This window comes from Pseudophryne corroboree, chromosome 4 (genome assembly GCF_028390025.1).
Source record: "Pseudophryne corroboree isolate aPseCor3 chromosome 4, aPseCor3.hap2, whole genome shotgun sequence".
Classification (NCBI taxonomy): Eukaryota; Metazoa; Chordata; class Amphibia; order Anura; family Myobatrachidae; genus Pseudophryne; species Pseudophryne corroboree.
In genome coordinates this window covers 339,324,257-339,340,990 of record NC_086447.1, presented here as the reverse complement: position 1 = coordinate 339,340,990, position 16,734 = coordinate 339,324,257, and the positions used below count along the sequence as shown (strand labels likewise).

The 16,734-nt window shown below is 51.9% G+C and overlaps 1 long non-coding RNA gene across 1 annotated transcript in view; it reads right to left on the bottom strand.

The window, feature by feature from the left end:
* The window catches only part of LOC134911400 (uncharacterized), a 33,484-nt gene that overhangs the window by 911 nt on the left and 15,839 nt on the right, over nucleotides 1–16,734 (bottom strand). The window lies entirely within an intron of this gene.

Below are 16,734 nucleotides of genomic sequence, written 5' to 3'. Positions count from 1 at the left end.
ACAGGACGATACATGGTTAATTTTAAATGCACGTGCCCCCTCCATCTCCCCCCTGCAGGAGCAGCAGTCAGGGCGCCTCTCCGTAATTTTGGGGACCCGGGGTGCTTTCCCATAATTTTTGGGGCCCCGCTGCAGTTCTGCCCAGCGGCCACCAGGGGGGGGTGCCGCGCATGCCCCCTCCATCTGCCCCCCCTGCAGGAGCAGCAGACAGGGCACCTCCACATAATTTTGGGGACCGAGGCGCCTTCCAATAATTTTGGGGCCCCACTGCAGTTCCACCCGGCGGCCACCGCGCGTGCCCCCTCCCTCTGCCCCCTGCAGGAGCAGCAGTCAGGGCGCCTCCCCGTAATTTTGTGGACCCGGGGTGCCTTCCCATAATTTTTAGGGCCCCGCTGCAGTTCCGCCCGGCGGCCAACGGGGGGCGCCGCACATGCCCCCTCCCACTTTCCCCAGTACGGGCTCTAGCCGGGGCCCTTCTTATAATTTTCACGGGCGCTGGAGAGGAGCTATTCGACTTATCTCGATAAAAAGTGTTGAATTTCCCATTCTGGAACTCCCCCAAATGAGTGTGGACGTGTATCCCTTGTGCCTGGACACGTTTCCAGGAGCTAGGGTAAAATCTGAGCATGGCCCACTAGAATGACGTGCGCTCCACCCGATCTGCTACCCTGAAAAGAACCCCATGGGCATATTGATATGGCCAGATCCTCAGGGAATGGTGATGTGGCTGAGAGGCTGGAACAGCAGATAAGGATCTGTGACAAAAATGCCTTGGAGCTCAGAGACTGGATACAGGCTGAACAATAGAGAGAGGTCTTCCCTTTCAGAGGCAACCCAGCCAGGGCTCCGATGCCGAAATGGGGCTCCTCCGGGCATCGGTTGGAGCCCGCGGACCGGGCTTGGACCGGCTCCCTCTCCCCTGGTGCAGCGCCCCCCTGTGGCAGACAGGGGAAGCGCAGTCCCACCGGGACTTCCAGTCTTTCGTTCCTCCGATCTCCCCTCCGAGGCTGAAATGGGGCTCCTCAGGGCATCGGTTGGAGCCTGCGGACCGGGCTTGGGCCGGCTCCCTCTCCCCTGGCGCAGCGCCCCCCTGTGGCAGACGGGGGAAGCACAGTCTCACCGGGACTTCCAGTCTCCCGTTCCTCTGATCTCCCCTCCGAGGCTGAAATCGTGCTCCTCTGGGCATCGGTTGGAGCCTGCGGACCGGGCTTGGCCCAGCTCCTTCTCACATGGTACAGCGCCCCCTGTGGCAGACAGGGGAAGCGCAGTCCCACCGGGACTTCCAGTCTCTCGTTCCTCCGACCTCCCCTCCGAGGCCAAAATGGGGCTCCTCCAGGCATTGGTTGGAGCCTGGGGACCGGGCTTGGCCCAGCTTCCTCTCACCTGGTGCAGTGCCCCCGTGTGGCAGATGGGGAAGTGCAGTCCCACCGGGACTTCCAGTCTTTCGTTCCTCAGATCTCCCCTCCGAGGCTGAAATGGGGCTCCTCCGGGCATCGGTTGGAGCCTGCGGACCGGGCTTGGCCTGGCTCCCTATGCCTGAAAGCAGTGCCCCCAGTGTGCTGAACTGGGTACTGCAATTTGTGAAAGTCATGCTGATGAGTGTGTATGGGTGAACCGTCAGGCTGGGAGTGGTTCCAAGAGCCTGGGGAAAATAGGAGAGTGTACTGCAAAAGTGTCGCACGCATCACCTCTCCTGCTACGTCCAAGAGAACCCAGCTGAGAGATTCACAGGCTGAGAACAGAGTCTAGCCGGGAAAAGATGGGTATTCGATAGAAGATCCTCTTTTCTTTGTCCTGCAAACCCGATCGATGTGGCTCCCTGCGCCCCGGCGCGGAGGGCCATTTGCTTGGCCGGAACCCAGGGGTCCCGGCCAGCTCCAGGCGAACAAGGCCCTCATTCTGCCCACGGCGTGCCTGGAAACCCTCCACTGTAAGGGTTTACTAGTCCCCAAATGTCCGCCCAGTGCTCTGTCACCTCCCCCATCCCGGAGGGGGGAGGTGACAGCCACCCTCGTCCACCTTAGGTGGCGGGGTGCGGGACAGGCTCCGCAGGGTGGTGATGTTGGCTGGAGGGGTCAACTCTACCGGTCGCTGCTCCGCCCTGTCTGCAGCCTCCCCCCGCATCACTGCAGGATCCGGAGGGCTGCCGGATTCCCCAATGCTTGCTGGCGGCCGAGCGGCAAGTTTCGGGGATGGATTGAGGATGTCTGCCCCCCTCCATCCCATAGGGGGGGAGTTGACAGCCACCCTCGTCCACCTTAGGCGGCGGGGTGCGGGACAGGCTCCGCAGGGCGGTGATCTCGGCCGGAGGAGTCAACTCCACCCTGTCTGCAGCCTCCCCCCGCATCACCGCAGGATCCGGAGGGCTGCCGGATTCCCCAATGCTTGCTGACGGCCGAGCGGCACGGGTCGGGGATGGATTGAGGATGTTTCCCCCCCCTCCATCCCAGAGGGGGGGAGGTAAACGCCATCCTCGTCCACCTTAGGCGGCGGGGTGCGGGACAGGCTCCGCAGGGCGGTGATGTCGGCTGGAGGGGTATCCTCCACTGGCCGTTGCACCGCCTGCAGACTCCCCCCGCATCACTGCAGGATCCGGAGGGCTGCCGGATTCCCCAATGCTTGCTCGAGGCTGAGTGAGCGGTATGGCTGGGGGCTGTTGCGGGAGGTTGTCAGTTCCTATTCCATCTCGGAGGTGGGGTGATAACCACCCTCGTCCCCCATTAGGCGGTGGGGGTGCGGGACAGGCTCCGCAGGGCAGTGATGTTGGCCGGAGGTGTCACCTCCACTGGCCGCTACTATGCCCCGTCTGAAGCTTCCTCCCGCATCACTGCAGGATCCAGAGGGCTGCTGGATTCCCCAATGCCTGCTTGTGGGTGAGTGGCACGGTAGGGAACTCTCGATTGAGGTTGTCCGTACTCCTCTCTATTCTGGAGAGGAGTGATAGCTACCCCTTTCCCCGCTTAGGTGGTGGGGTGTGTGACAGGCCCTGCAGGTTGGTGATGGTGACTGCAGGGTTCTGAGGTTTGCTGGTTCCTTTACTTATTGGCCATGGTTGAACGTTATCGCTGTGCGAGGTTTTCGTAACCCCTTCACCTTGGAGGTGGGGGGGTCTGCTGTCATCATTTCTCACTTTGGTGTCAGGTTGAGATATTGGGCTGGTGGTTAGGTTTGTGTCGGCCTACTGATGATGTGTTGTCACCATTGAAATTCTCTATAAGAGAGTAACTATAAGATCAGACATTTGCTGCACGTGTAAAGCTGAGAAACTAGAGGAGCCTGAGCTACCATCTCTGATATTATGACCAAACGCCACAAAATCAGTAAAAATTTGGCTGACTGCGGGGGTGGGCATATGGGGCGTCCCGTGCCCTCGCACCCGAAGCTTCTTGCTCGCCTGCGGCGCAGTGTCCCGTCCCGGGGACTTGGCCGGGGACAATCCGTTCGGCACGAGGGCCAGCGCCTCCGCCGGCCGGGTGGGTCAGCGGAGGGGCCTCACCCCTGGTCCTCCCGTCCCCGGTGGCTGGTCCCTCCCTGGGCTTAATATTCGGCCGTAACCCCCGCTCTCCGGGTTTAATAGTCGGGGGCCGGCTGCGCGAGCAGTGTCCCGTCCCAGGGACTTGGCCGGGGACAATCCGTTCATCATGAGGGTCAGCGCCTCCGCCGGCCGGGTGGGTCGGCGAAGGGGCCTCTCCCCTGGTCCTCCCGTCCCCGGTGGCTGGTCCCTCCCTGGGCTTAATATTCGGCCGGAGCCCCCGCTCTCCGGGCTTAATAGTCAGAGGCGGGCTGCTCCTTCCCCAGGGCTGAACAGCCGGGGACTACCCGCCGGGCGGCGGGGCCGGCGGTGCGCGCAGTGTCCCGTCCCGGGGACTTGGCCGGGGACAATCCATTCGGCAAGAGGGTCAGCGCCTCCGCCGGCTGGGTGGGTCGGCGGAGGGGCCTCTCCCCTGGTCCTACCGTTCCCGGTGGCTGGTCCCTCCCTGGGCTTAATATTCGGCCGGAGCCCCCGCTCTCCGGGCTTAATAGTCGAGGGCCGGCGGCGCGAGCAGTGTCCCATCCCGGGGACTTGGCCGGGGACAATCCGTTCGGCACGAGGGCCAGCGCCTCCGCCGGCCGGGTGGGTCGGCGGAGGGGCCTCTCCCCTGGTCCTCCCATCCCCGGTGGCTGGTCCCTCCCTGGGCTTAATATTCGGCCGGAGCCCCCGCTTTCCGGGCTTAATAGTCGGAGGCGGACTGACCCTTCCCCAGGGCTGAACAGCCGGGGACTACCCGCCGGGCGGCGGGGGCGGCGGCACGCGCAGTGTCCCGTACCGGGGATTTGGCCGGGGACAATCCGTTCGGCACGAGGGTCAGCGCCTCCGCCGGCCGGGTGGGTCGGCGGAGGGGCCTCTTCCCTGGTCCTCCCGTCCCGGTGGCTGGTCCCTCCCTGGGCTTAATATTCGGCCGGAGCCCCCGCTCTCCAGGCTTAATAGTCTGAGGCGGGCTACCCCTTCCCCAGGGCTGAACAGCCGGGGAACACCCGCCGGCCGGCGGGTCAATGGCGGAATGCAGATACTGGACAGCCCCAGCCTGGGGATTTTTTATTTTTTTGGTGGGATTATTGGGGGAAGGTTTTTATTTCCCCCCTCCCATGGGCTGGACACACCTGCTGCTGTCCCACGTTTTTTTGTTTTGTTGTTGTTTTAGTTTGGGGGGGGTGTTTTTTTTTCTCTACGCAGGCGCTGCAGCATCAGCGGATGGGGATTCTTGGCATTCCCGCTGCCGCCACAGGTATTTTTCCCATACTGTTTTTTTTTCCTGGAGGGGGGTTTGTTTGTTTTTGGGTGTATGTGGTTATTCTTTTGTTTTGGGATTTTTTTATTTTTTTTTTGGAGGGGGAAAAGGGGGATGCTTTGTTCTTGTTTATTTTTTGGGGGGGTCTGTTTGTTTTTGGGTGTTTTTGGGTGTGTTGTTTTCCTTTTGTTATTGGGGTTTTTTTTTTGGGGGGGGGGGTGTCTTGTTCTTGCCCCAGACACTGCAGTGGCGGATGGGGATACTGGACAAACCCCACTGCCGGACAAGGTATTTTTCCAGTACTGTTTATTTGGGGTGTCTTTTTTTTGGGGGGGGTGTTTTTTTTTTTGGGGGGGGGGGTCTTGTTCTTGCCCCATGCACTGCAGTAGCGGATGGGGATATTGGACAAACCCCGCTGCCGGCCAATGTATTTTTCCCGTACTGTTTATTTTGGGGGGGTCTGTTTGTTTTTGTGTGTTTTTGTGTGTGTTGTTTTTATTTTGATTTTTGGGTTATTTTTTTTGGGGGGGTGCTTTGTTCTTGTTTATTTTGGGGGGTCTGTTTGTTTTTGGGTGTTTTGGGGTGTGTTGTTTTTCTTTTGTTTTTTTTTGTTTTTTTTGGGGGGGGGTGTCTTGTTCTTGCCTCATGCACTGCAGTGGCGGATGGGGATACTGTATAAACCCCGCTGCCGGCCAAGGTATATTTCCCGTACTGTTTATTTTTGGGGGGGTCTGTTTGTTTTTGGGTGTTTTTGTGTATGTTGCTTTTCTTTTGTTTTTATGGGTTTTTTTTGGGGGGGTGCTTTGTTCTTGTTTATTTTGGGGGGTCTGTTTGTTTTTGGGTGTTTTGGGGTATGTTGATTTTCTTTTGTTTTGGGGGTTTTGTTTTGGGGGGGTGTCTTGTTCTTGCCCCAGGCACTGCAGTGGCGGATGGGGATACTGGACAAACCCCACTGCCGGATAAGGTATTTTTCCAGTACTGTTTATTGGGGGGGTCTTTTCTTTTTTTTGGAGGGGGTGTTGTTTTTCTTTTGTTTTTTTTTTGTTTTTTTGTGGGGGGGTCTTGTTCTTGCCCCATGCACTGCAGTGGCGGATGGGGATACTGGACAAACCCTGCTGCCGGCCAAGGTATTTTTCCCGTACTGTTTATTTGGGGGGGGGGGTCTGTTTGTTTTTGGGTGTTTTTGTGTATGTTGTTTTCTTTTGTTTTTTTGGGGTTTTTTTTGGGGGGGGTGCTTTGTTCTTGTTTATTTTGGGGGGTCTGTTTGTTTTTGGGTGTTTTGGGGTGTGTTGTTTTTCTTTTGTTTTGGGGGTTTTGTTTTGGGGGGGTGTCTTGTTCTTGCCCCAGGCACTGCAGTGGCTGATGGGGATACTGGACAAACCTCACTGCTGGACAAGGTATTTTTCCAGTACTGTTTATTTGGGGGGTCTTTTTTTTTTTTTTTGGAGGGCGTGTTGTTTTTTTTTTTTTGTGGGGGGGTCTTGTTCTTGCCCCATGCACTGCAGTGGCGGATGGGGATACTGGACAAACCCCGCTGCCGGCCAAGGTATTTTTCCTGTACTGTTTATTTTGGGGATTTGAAAAATTGTTTGTTTTTGTGTATTTTTGTCTGTGTTTTTATTAGGGGGGGGGTTCGTTTTGGTTTTGCGTGTTTTTTTTTTTTTTTTACCCCTTGTGCTGCAGCAGTGGATGGGGATATTGGACAACCCAGCTGCACTTTTTTTTTTTTAAACTGGGTAGGGCCAAAACACACAGCATCACACACTCCCAGAAGTCCTTGGTTTGTCTCCCACCCCCAGAAGTTCACCATTATATCTCTCACTCCCAGGAGTCCTCGGTCTGTTTTCCACTCCCGGAAGTCCGTGGCTTGTTTCCTTAAGACAATGAACGCGGATGGGGCAGACAGTAAAACGGATGGCAGTGATGAAGACTATCTCCCCGACTCATATGAGTTGAGCAGTTCAAATGACAGCAGCGGGGAAGAGACATCTTTTCACAGGAGACAGGCGCTGGAAGAAGCTGAGGCTTCCTCCACAGACGGCGGCCTGAACCGACAGACACATCACGGCGTGTCAGTCCAGGTTCTTACCCAAAAAGGGGATGGTTCCAGAACATATAAGAAAAACTTCTGCCTATGGTGTGAGAGGCCATATTCCAAAATTGCGAGGCACGTGGAAGCCGTCCACCACAGTGAGCCAGAAGTAGCAAGGGCACTGAGCTTTGACAAGAACTCCAGGGAAAGGTCAGTGCAGCTGGACCTAATTCGCCACCGGGGGAACTTTGCACATAATATCGGTGTTCTCCGCGAGGGCAGCGGTGTCCTACTACCTTGCAAGCAGCAGCTCCCCAAGATTTCATGCACTGCGCACACTGCCAAGGTCTGTTCTCCAGGCGACACCTGTGGTAGAACTCGGGTCCAGTCCCTGTGCACTTACGCCACACCCGTTCCGCCAGGTGTTGGCACCGGCATGTGGAAGTTGTTGAGCCAAATGAATTATGATGATGTGGTACCTGTGATCAAGGGGGACAGCTGCATCATGCAGTTCGGGCAGCACCTCTACAACCGACTAGGGTCTGATGTCGGCAAGCATGAGTACATCCGCCAGAAGTTCTGAGAGGTGGGTCGTCTCCTGCTGCATGCGTTTGAGGTCACTCCATTGCGGAGCATGGAGGATTTCATCCGCCCACCCAACTTTTTTCATGTGGTGCATGCCGTCAGGAGCCTGGCTGGCTACGATGACAAGACCAACACCTATAGGGTCCTAAAATGCACAATGTGACTAAAATGTGACAGCCTCACACAGGAGCTGCAGCGCAAAGACAGATAGCCGGAGCAAGTGTGAGCAGAGCTCCCGCCGTGTCCCGCTCCTCAGTCCCATCAACGCAGCAGCCATCATTCTCATTCCGACCTGCTGCTTGCGGGGGGGAGGGGGGGGGGGGGGGGGGGGAGACACACGACACTGAACGGCAGCAAGCGTGAGCGGGGAACAGTCCATAGAGGGGGCCAAGGCGGCTGGGCGCTATGGACTGCAGTCGGGGCTGTATTAGGGCATGTGGAGGCCATCACTAATCACACACAGCAGGGGCACACAGCCTACCCACCATACACACACCCACACATCCACACCCACTGAAGGGGCACACGGCCCCCCCATCCACACCCACAGCAGGGACACACGTCACCCCCCCCCCACACACACACACACACACACACACACACACAGCAGGAGCTTTTGTGCACATACTGTACAACAGAGACACAGCACTCCCCCCAAAGTCACCTGTGTACATATGCACAGCAGGGGCACACAGCTCCAACACTGCCAGCATGGGGTCCGTCACCTCACAGTGAGAAGGGAGACAGGGCGGACACAGCGGATTGAGAGGGGGCGGTGACTCACATCAATGGGCAAGAGCATAGAGGGTTGGGGCAGCCAGGTGCTTCCAGCATGTGGACAGACAGTGATAATCCGCGGGCAGCAGGGCACATCCTCCTGGAGGGAGGGAGTCACGTCTTCAGAGGTGAGCCACGATGGCGGCGGGAGTAGTGTGTCCGCCAGGATATACCATTCTTCTAGTGACGGTCACTCCCCTATTGTGACTGTAAGGCTGTTTAGCTGCGCTCAGCGCCAGGAGTCCCGCCCTCCATGTGTAGGGTTGCGCAGAGCACCACTCCCCTCTCTGCTATGCAGCTGTGGAGTACTCCAGTTTAAATAGCAGAGTGTGGGGGCCCTTAATGTGTCGCCCTTCCTATAATCCGGCCCTGGGAGCAGTGTCCATGGAGGGAACGACAGCTGCCGGGACCCGGGAGCTACAGGGAGCAGGTGAGATCATTGTTTAACTTAGCGAGCGAGTACCTTTCATTACCAACCTACCCCCCTGCTCCGCACGACTGCTCCCATCCGCCCCCCATGCGCCACACCACTGCTCCCATGCTCCACACCAGTGCTCCCATCCTGCCCCCTGTGATCCGTACTGCTGCTACCATCCTGCCCCCTGTGATCCGCATCGCTGCTCCCATACTGCCCCCTGTGATCCGCACCATTGCTCCTAACCTGCCCTGCATCACTGCTCCCTTCCTGCTCCGTACCACTGCTCCCATCCTACCCCCTCCTGCTCCACACCACTGCTCCCATCCGGCCCCCTCCTGCTCCCAACCTCCCCCCCACACTCAGCATCATTGCTCCCAACCTGCCCCGCACCACTGCTCCCTTCCTGCGCCCTCCTGCTTCGCACCACTGCCCCCATCCTACCCCCTCCTGCTCTGCACCACTGCTCCCATCCTGCCCCCTCCTGCTCCGCACCACTGCTCCCATCCTGCCCCCTCCTGCTCCACACCACTGCTCCCATCCTGCCCCCTCCTGCTTCGCACCACTGCTCCCATCCTACCCCCTCCTGCTCCGCATCACTCATCCCAACCTGCCCTCCCTACTCCGCACCACTGCTCCCATTCTGCCCCCTCCTACTCTGCACCACTGCTCCCATCCTGCCCCCTGTGATCCGCAACACTTCTCCCATCCTGCCCCCTGTGCTCCCATCCTGCCCTCCCTACTCCACACCACTGCTCCCATCCTGCCCCCCCTGCTCTGCACCACTGCTCCCATCCTGCCCCCTCCTGCCCTGCACCACTGCTCCCATCCTGCCCCCCCCCACTCCGCACCACTGCTCCCAACCTGCCTCGCACCACTGCTCCCTTCTTGCCCCCTCCTGCTCCGCACCACTGCTCCCATCCTGCCCCCCCTGCTCCGCACCACTGCTCCCATCCTGCCCCCTCCTGCCCTGCCCACTGCTCCCATCCTGCCCCCCCACTCCGCACCACTGCTCCCAACCTGCCACGCACCACTGCTCCCTACTTGCCCCCTCCTGCTCCGCACCACTGCTCCCATCCTGCCCCCTCCTGCTCCGCACCACTGCTCTCATCCTGCCCTCCCTGCTCTGCATCATCGGCAGGACTCAGCGAACATTATGGCTGCAGTGCCTCACCAGACACTGACCTCACCGCACGCCACTGGTCTGTTGTTATCTAGTAATATTGAGACTAAAGTCAACCGATCCAGATCTTATCAAATTTAGACTCTGCATGACGTGAAAAGTAAACATACTTTTCATGAGTTACAGTAGAGTTAACTAATGCTTCCCAGAAATTGAAGTCAGGTTTAAGAGATGCTAGCCAGGTCCTAGCAATGATGACCGTGGCCAATGAACATAAATTGATAACATATTGCTTATTATATTTATCAAATGGATCTAGTTCTAGAATTCCAAGAGAGCAAAGTCTAGACATTATCACATATGTAGGTTCACTGGTGCTTTCCATAGTATATTTTACTCTGTTCCAAAAGCTTCCCACCACAGGCCACTCCAATAAGAGGTGACAATACTTTCCTATAGCAGCATTGCACTTTGGACAAATATCTATATTCCTACCCACATATTTCATAAGAGTAAGATATGTCCTATGCAAACAGCTATATTTGCTGAAATCTAAATGAATTCGTTCACCCTTTGGGAGATGCCATCGCAATACATGATGCTTCAGCACTTTCCGTACAAATATCTTCCTCCCATTTGTCCCTAAGCCCTGGGAGATGTTCACAGTAATGGTCATTTAAAAGAAAACCATATATACGTGAAAGTGTTTTACTTGAACTGAGGCCCATTAGAAATTTTTTAATAGGTAGGTCCAGTATATGTACCGGAAACTCTAAAAGCTGGATGGAGAGAGCATGTCACAATTGGAGGTATCTAAAAAGTATGAAACAGGTAAGGCATATATTTATCTTGCGGATGGGAAAAAGGATTCAAAATATGTACATCATACAATTGACCTATAGTATATATTCCTTTCAGACCCCATATTCTCTCTACTTGCAATGAACTTAGATTTAAATAATGGAGTGTCTGGGTCTAATCCCTCATATTTTATTAACCTTGTTACATACCCCCAGATCTTAACTGCCTAGATAAATAAAGGCGGATCTGTACTAAAAAAAAAACTACCTACAAGCAAAGCTTGCATAGGGGCAGTGTCGGACATGTGAATGAAGGGCCCACTGGGAAATGCAGTGATAGGGGGGCCATACTTAGGGGTGTGGACAGCCTCCACAGAGGCTTGAAAATACACAATAGTCTTGTGCAGTTTAATGCAACATATCTACCATGTATAATGAAGTGCACAGTCTGGAACCTGATCCCTAGAGGAAGGAGTGGGCCCTCAGGGCAGTGGGGCCCACCGGGTGGTTTCCCCTGTAGCCCTGTGGGCCAGTCTGACTCTGCATAGGGGTATGTCCCGTTTAAACCTTTAAGATTAAACTACTAATCAGTACATCCTCATCATCCTTCTTGACCCATATTCGTAGGTGGGCCAACTGGGTAGCAGCATAATATAATTTAAAGTTAGGTAATGACAATCCCCCAAATTGCTGAGTTCTTGTTACAGCGTTCAACTGAATTCTAGGGTGTCGATCCATCCACACCAGAGAGGATATCATACTATTTAATTTACTAAATACCTAATCCATATATTAAAAGGAGACTGGTGGAATATATAAAGAAATTTAAGTTGGACTACCATCTTTTCCAAGTTGACCCTTCCTGTTACAGTAAGGGGCAGCCTAATCCAAGATTTAGTCTTGGTACGAAGATACTCAATCAGAGGATATATATTCTTGGAAACAAATTCCATATGCCCAGGTACTTAAAACAGTTTACCCATTGAAAAGGAAGATTGATTTTAGGAAAAATTGGACATGGGCCATGGAGTGAAGAATATATGACTTCCCCCAGTTTATTTTAACACCCAAATATATACCATGTATGAATTGCCTGAAGAATTACCTGCATAGATTTTATATACTCTGAATGAAAAAATAATAAATCATCTGCATATGAAGACAGAGTGTCCATACTATTCCCTACCCTAAGGCCTATTATACCTGGATGCAATCTTAAAGTACAAGGGATCAATTTCGACAGGTTACACCCTTGTCTCTTACCCCTGGTCATAGACTCAGGAAAAGTATTTTCTTTATAGAGCGCATTAAATAAATTCAATAATCTGTAAGCAAATATCTTTATATGGTTAGGATTGATATGTTGGCTGTCAGGATGCTGGCGGTCAGAATACTGACCGCCGTAGGCAGATGCAGGGGTGAGGGCACTCGGGCCTGTGCCCCCCCTGTCATTTCTGACTTCTTCTTTTTTTCAAAAGGAGAACAGCAGCAGCACTACTGCTATTTCTGTCAGTCAGATTTGATAAAAGAGCCGGCAGGCACTAGGACCCGCCGCTGCTCTAACAGCAAGTCCGTGTGGTAACCAATGGGGAGGCTGTAGCTGCAGCTCCAGCCTCCCCCTGCTCACACTGCAACCTACCTCCCCCACTGCCAGCCAGCCAGAGTCCAGCCCAGGCGCAGGGTTCAAATGCCAGCATTGAGTATGACTGTTACTTATGATGTCGCAGAAGGCTTCATTAGCACTCACTGCACTGCAGTTTCCCAGCACTTGCTCCTCCACTTCAATTACCACCACGCTAGGTGCAGTCAAACTCAGCTCAGCTTTGAGAAGGTGGCCCGGCTGATTGTGACAGGGCTGTCCTGCAGATGTCTTATGCTGCTTGCTGGAGATCCAGCTGGCTGCTTCTGCTAATTAAAGATGGGCAGTTTGTGTCCTGCAGTCTGAGTCTCAGTGCAGTGCCCAAAACAAGGCATGCTGCACCTGCCACCACCAACTAAAAACTATAATAATTATATTGTGCTGTGGTGCCTTCCAGGCTCCCATACCTAATGGAACAGGTGACCAACATTTCAAGGCCCAATCAGCCTTTTCATCAGGGTGAAACATTGGCAATAAACCAGGATGCGTGTCTACAGCCAATCATTACCTGATGGCGTATTCTGTGAGTCCACGCCCCCTGTGATACCACTCCTCTTATCTGGGAGCACGTGTGCCTTAGGTGCATGGAAATATAACTATTACCATTCCCCTATCATGGTGCCCCCCCCCTTTCATTTTCTTCTGGATCTGACTCTGCCGACTCCAGCATCCCAATGATCAGAATCCCAACAGGGGAAGGTAAGTATACTTACTTCCCCACTAGCCACCTAACCTAACCTAACCTAACCTAACCCTCCCACCCCCACAGCCTAACCCTAATCATCCCTGGTGGTGCCTAAACTTAACCCACCCTCCCCGCAGCCTAAACCTAACCCCCCTGGGCTGCAGTATAAACCTAACCCTCCCCCTGCAGCCTAAACCTACCCCCCCTCCCCTACAGCTTACCTCTCCGGTGGCCTGGCAGATACTCATTCTGGATCCCGGAGATCGGGATTCCGGTGCTGGGCTGGTGACCCTATTCGGGATGCCGGTATCGGCATTCCGAGTAGCGTCATGATTCCACAGTTGATATTCTGACTGCTGGGACCTCAACCGCTGGGATCCTAACTGAATCCCATCTTTATGTGCTCTTTGTAAACCTCTACAGGGATACCATCCATCCCAGGGGCTTTACCCCCTGGAAATTAATTAATAGCTAACTCAAAACCCTCTATTGTAAAAGGGGCATCTATAAACTCTTGATCTTCCATTGTAAGAGGGGTGAGGCCAACAGCAGTAATATAATCTAGTGATTCATTCTGACTACAGGATAACCTAGTTCATGTACATCTTTAAAATGGGTTACAAATACTTCCACAATTTCAGGAGTTGTGGTAACCAGGTTACCCTTATTTGTTTGTCATTTCATAACAATATTAGAAGGCCTATCTAACTGTACTAAATAAGAAAGTAACTACCAAATCTATCCACATTACGATATCAAGTGTGAGAACTGAATAATAGCTGATGAACTGCACCATCTTGTAGATGTATAATCCATTCCTTTTGAGCCCCAACCAAGCAGATGCAGAAGACTCTAGTTTGTCATCCAGAAATGCTAACTCTAAAGCAATACACTTATTTTCTCATTCAGAGGTAGTTTTCTTGTATGACATTTTTAATTCAGCTACTCTCCTTAATAGTGACCCTCACATAAATGCATTAAATGCATCCCCGACAATGGATATAGATGCTGAGCCCAAATTATTCATAATTTTTTTGCCACATTTTCTCTAATTCAGACCCTGCCCCCCACATTTGTAATAACCAGGAAGGATGTAGTTTCCAAAAACCTTGCCCCCTGTCAACCGCCATGCCCAACTGTAAAATAAGTGGGGAATGATCTGATATATCTATAGCGTGATATTCTATTAAAGATACAATGGTTAAAAATAAATATTAGACACTAAAGCTAGATCTATCCTTGATAAGGGATGATGTGTCTGTGAGAAGCAAGAATACTGTTGTACTCCAGGATGTTTACCTCGCCAGGGATCATTCCTCCCCAGATCTGCCACAAACGTTGCAAATCCTCTATTTCCCTGGAATTGGGAAACCAAAGATTTCCGCCTTCTATCTAATGGGATACATACGATATACCGGTAGATGGGATGCCGGCTGTCAGCATCCTGACAGTGGCATTCCATCTGCCGGAATACCGGCAGCGAGGCAGTAAGTCCCCTCGTGGGCTCACTGTGCTTGCCACGCTCCGAGCATGCTGATGGGCGTTGCTCACCACAGGTTCTATTCACACTTGGTTGTTGGCGTGGATCCACCAACCGAGTGGGAAATACGGGTGGGTGTCAGGATGCCAGCTGTCGGTTTATTGGCGGGTGTTGGGATTCTGGTGTTGGTTTCCTGAACACCGGTATCCCGACAACTGGTAAACTGACTGCATCCCTATCTAACAATGGTTGCTAGGGCCAGCTCGAGGCATGATCGACACATGCGTCCACTTGGGGTGCCATCCTCTGGGTAGGAGGGAGGGGACAGAACTGACATCACCAGACCACGTGTGTGCTGGGAAACCACTGAGCAGCAGCCCGGTGCTGACATCCCAACAGGGGCCCCGCGGTGATAACATCCTCCTCCTACCCCTTGCACATGTACCCATACAGATCCACAGTGGGCACCCGGCTAAAAGCGGAGCTGGGGGCGCAGAGCACACACTGCCAGCCTGGGCTCTGGATCCACAGCCATGCCCAGCTCTGTCAGGCCATGCTCAGCATACCAGCACCAGCCCGGATGGGCTCAGCATACCAGAAACAACAAGGCAATCTGGCAGCTGCACACCAGAGGAGGTTCACCACTGTCCTCTCACCTCTCCCCGCATCTCTTTGAATGAGAATGCTGCTATGAGGTCATCATGTGGGGGCCCGTGGGGTAAAGAGATCATCTTGCTGTTTGTACTTTTACTTCCTCCATGCAGTGCATGCCAGCAGCACCACCTCCTCCATAATTCTCTCTTGTCCCAAGTCTCGTGTCCCTGTCCCCACTCTCATGACCTTGTCATTACCTCTATCCTGTCCCTCCAGTCCCCTATGTTCTGTCCTTACCATTACCCCTGTCCTGCCCCTCCTATTACCTCTGTCCTGTCCCTCCTGCTCCCTCTGTCCTGTCCCTGCCTCCTCTGTCCTGGTCCTGTCCCCACTGTCATGTCCCTGTCCCCACTCTAGTGTCCCTGTCCCCACTCTAGTGTCCCTGTCTCCTCTCTCATGTCCCTATCATTTACTCTGTCCTGTCCCTCCTGTCCTTTCTGTTTTGTCCCTGCCATAACCTCTGTCCTGTCCCTTCAGTCCCTGCCATTACCTCTGTCCTGTCCCTATTGTCTCCTATGTCCTGTCCCTGCCTCCTCTATCCTGGTCCTTTCCCCACTCTCGTGTACCTGTGCCCACTCTCGTGTCCCTGTCATTACATCTGTCCTGTCCCTGCCATTACTTTTGTCCTGTCCTTGCCCTTACCTCTGTTCTGTCCCTTCTGCCCCCTCTGTTCTTTCCCTGCCTCCTCTGTCTGGTCCTGTTCCCACTGTCATGTCACTGTCCCACATACACAAAAAATAAAGCGCTGTCAATCCAAATGTCTTTTTATAATTTATATATATAAATTCTTTATAAAAACATTTAATAAACATACAACAAACAGACAGACAGTATTTCACTTACAGTTAAAACCACCTCATAAAATATATATATCATATCTTTGTTACTATAATCAATCTATAACATCCCACAATATATAGCACTAGGTTACTATCAGTATTTTATTGTAATCGCAATGTAGCCGTAATACAACAGCTGCCTTCTTCAACACACGCAGCTATATATTTCTATCACTGTACTGTATCATGTGAATAGTTCTCCACAAATAGAACTAACATGAACTAACATATTTATAAATTGTGTCTGTGCAGGGCCGAAAATTGGATTTTCGTCACCCAGGGCAAGGCAGTAATTTGACGCTTTTCCCTCACAAAAAACAAAAACCCTGTCAGACTAAAATAATTAGATTATCAAACATTTTGAGAAAAGGGGGATACTATTGGGCAAACCACAAAAAGAAAAAAAAGAAAAAAAATGAAGCGCCTGTGTCTGTAATTGACCAATTAAAAAAAATAAAATATATTATATTATATTATATTATATTATATTATATTATATTATATTATATTATATTATATTATATTATATTATATTATATTATATTATATTATATTATATTATATTATATTATATTATATTATATTATATTATATTATATTATATTATATTATATTATATTATATTATATTATATTATATTATATTATATTATATTATATTATATTATATTATATATATATATATATATATATATATATATATATATATATATATATATATATATATATATATATATATATATATATATATATATATATATTCCATAGACAAAAAACCTTACGGTTTCACATGTCCCATTAAGGCTTCTTACACATGATCTTGCATTTCAGAAACCTGTTGTAACTCTTCCACTCAAACTCCAAAAAGCAATGAAATTCCGATCATTAAGGCTGACGCCTTAATGGACGTGTTCCTTGCGCAATACAGATATGGTAT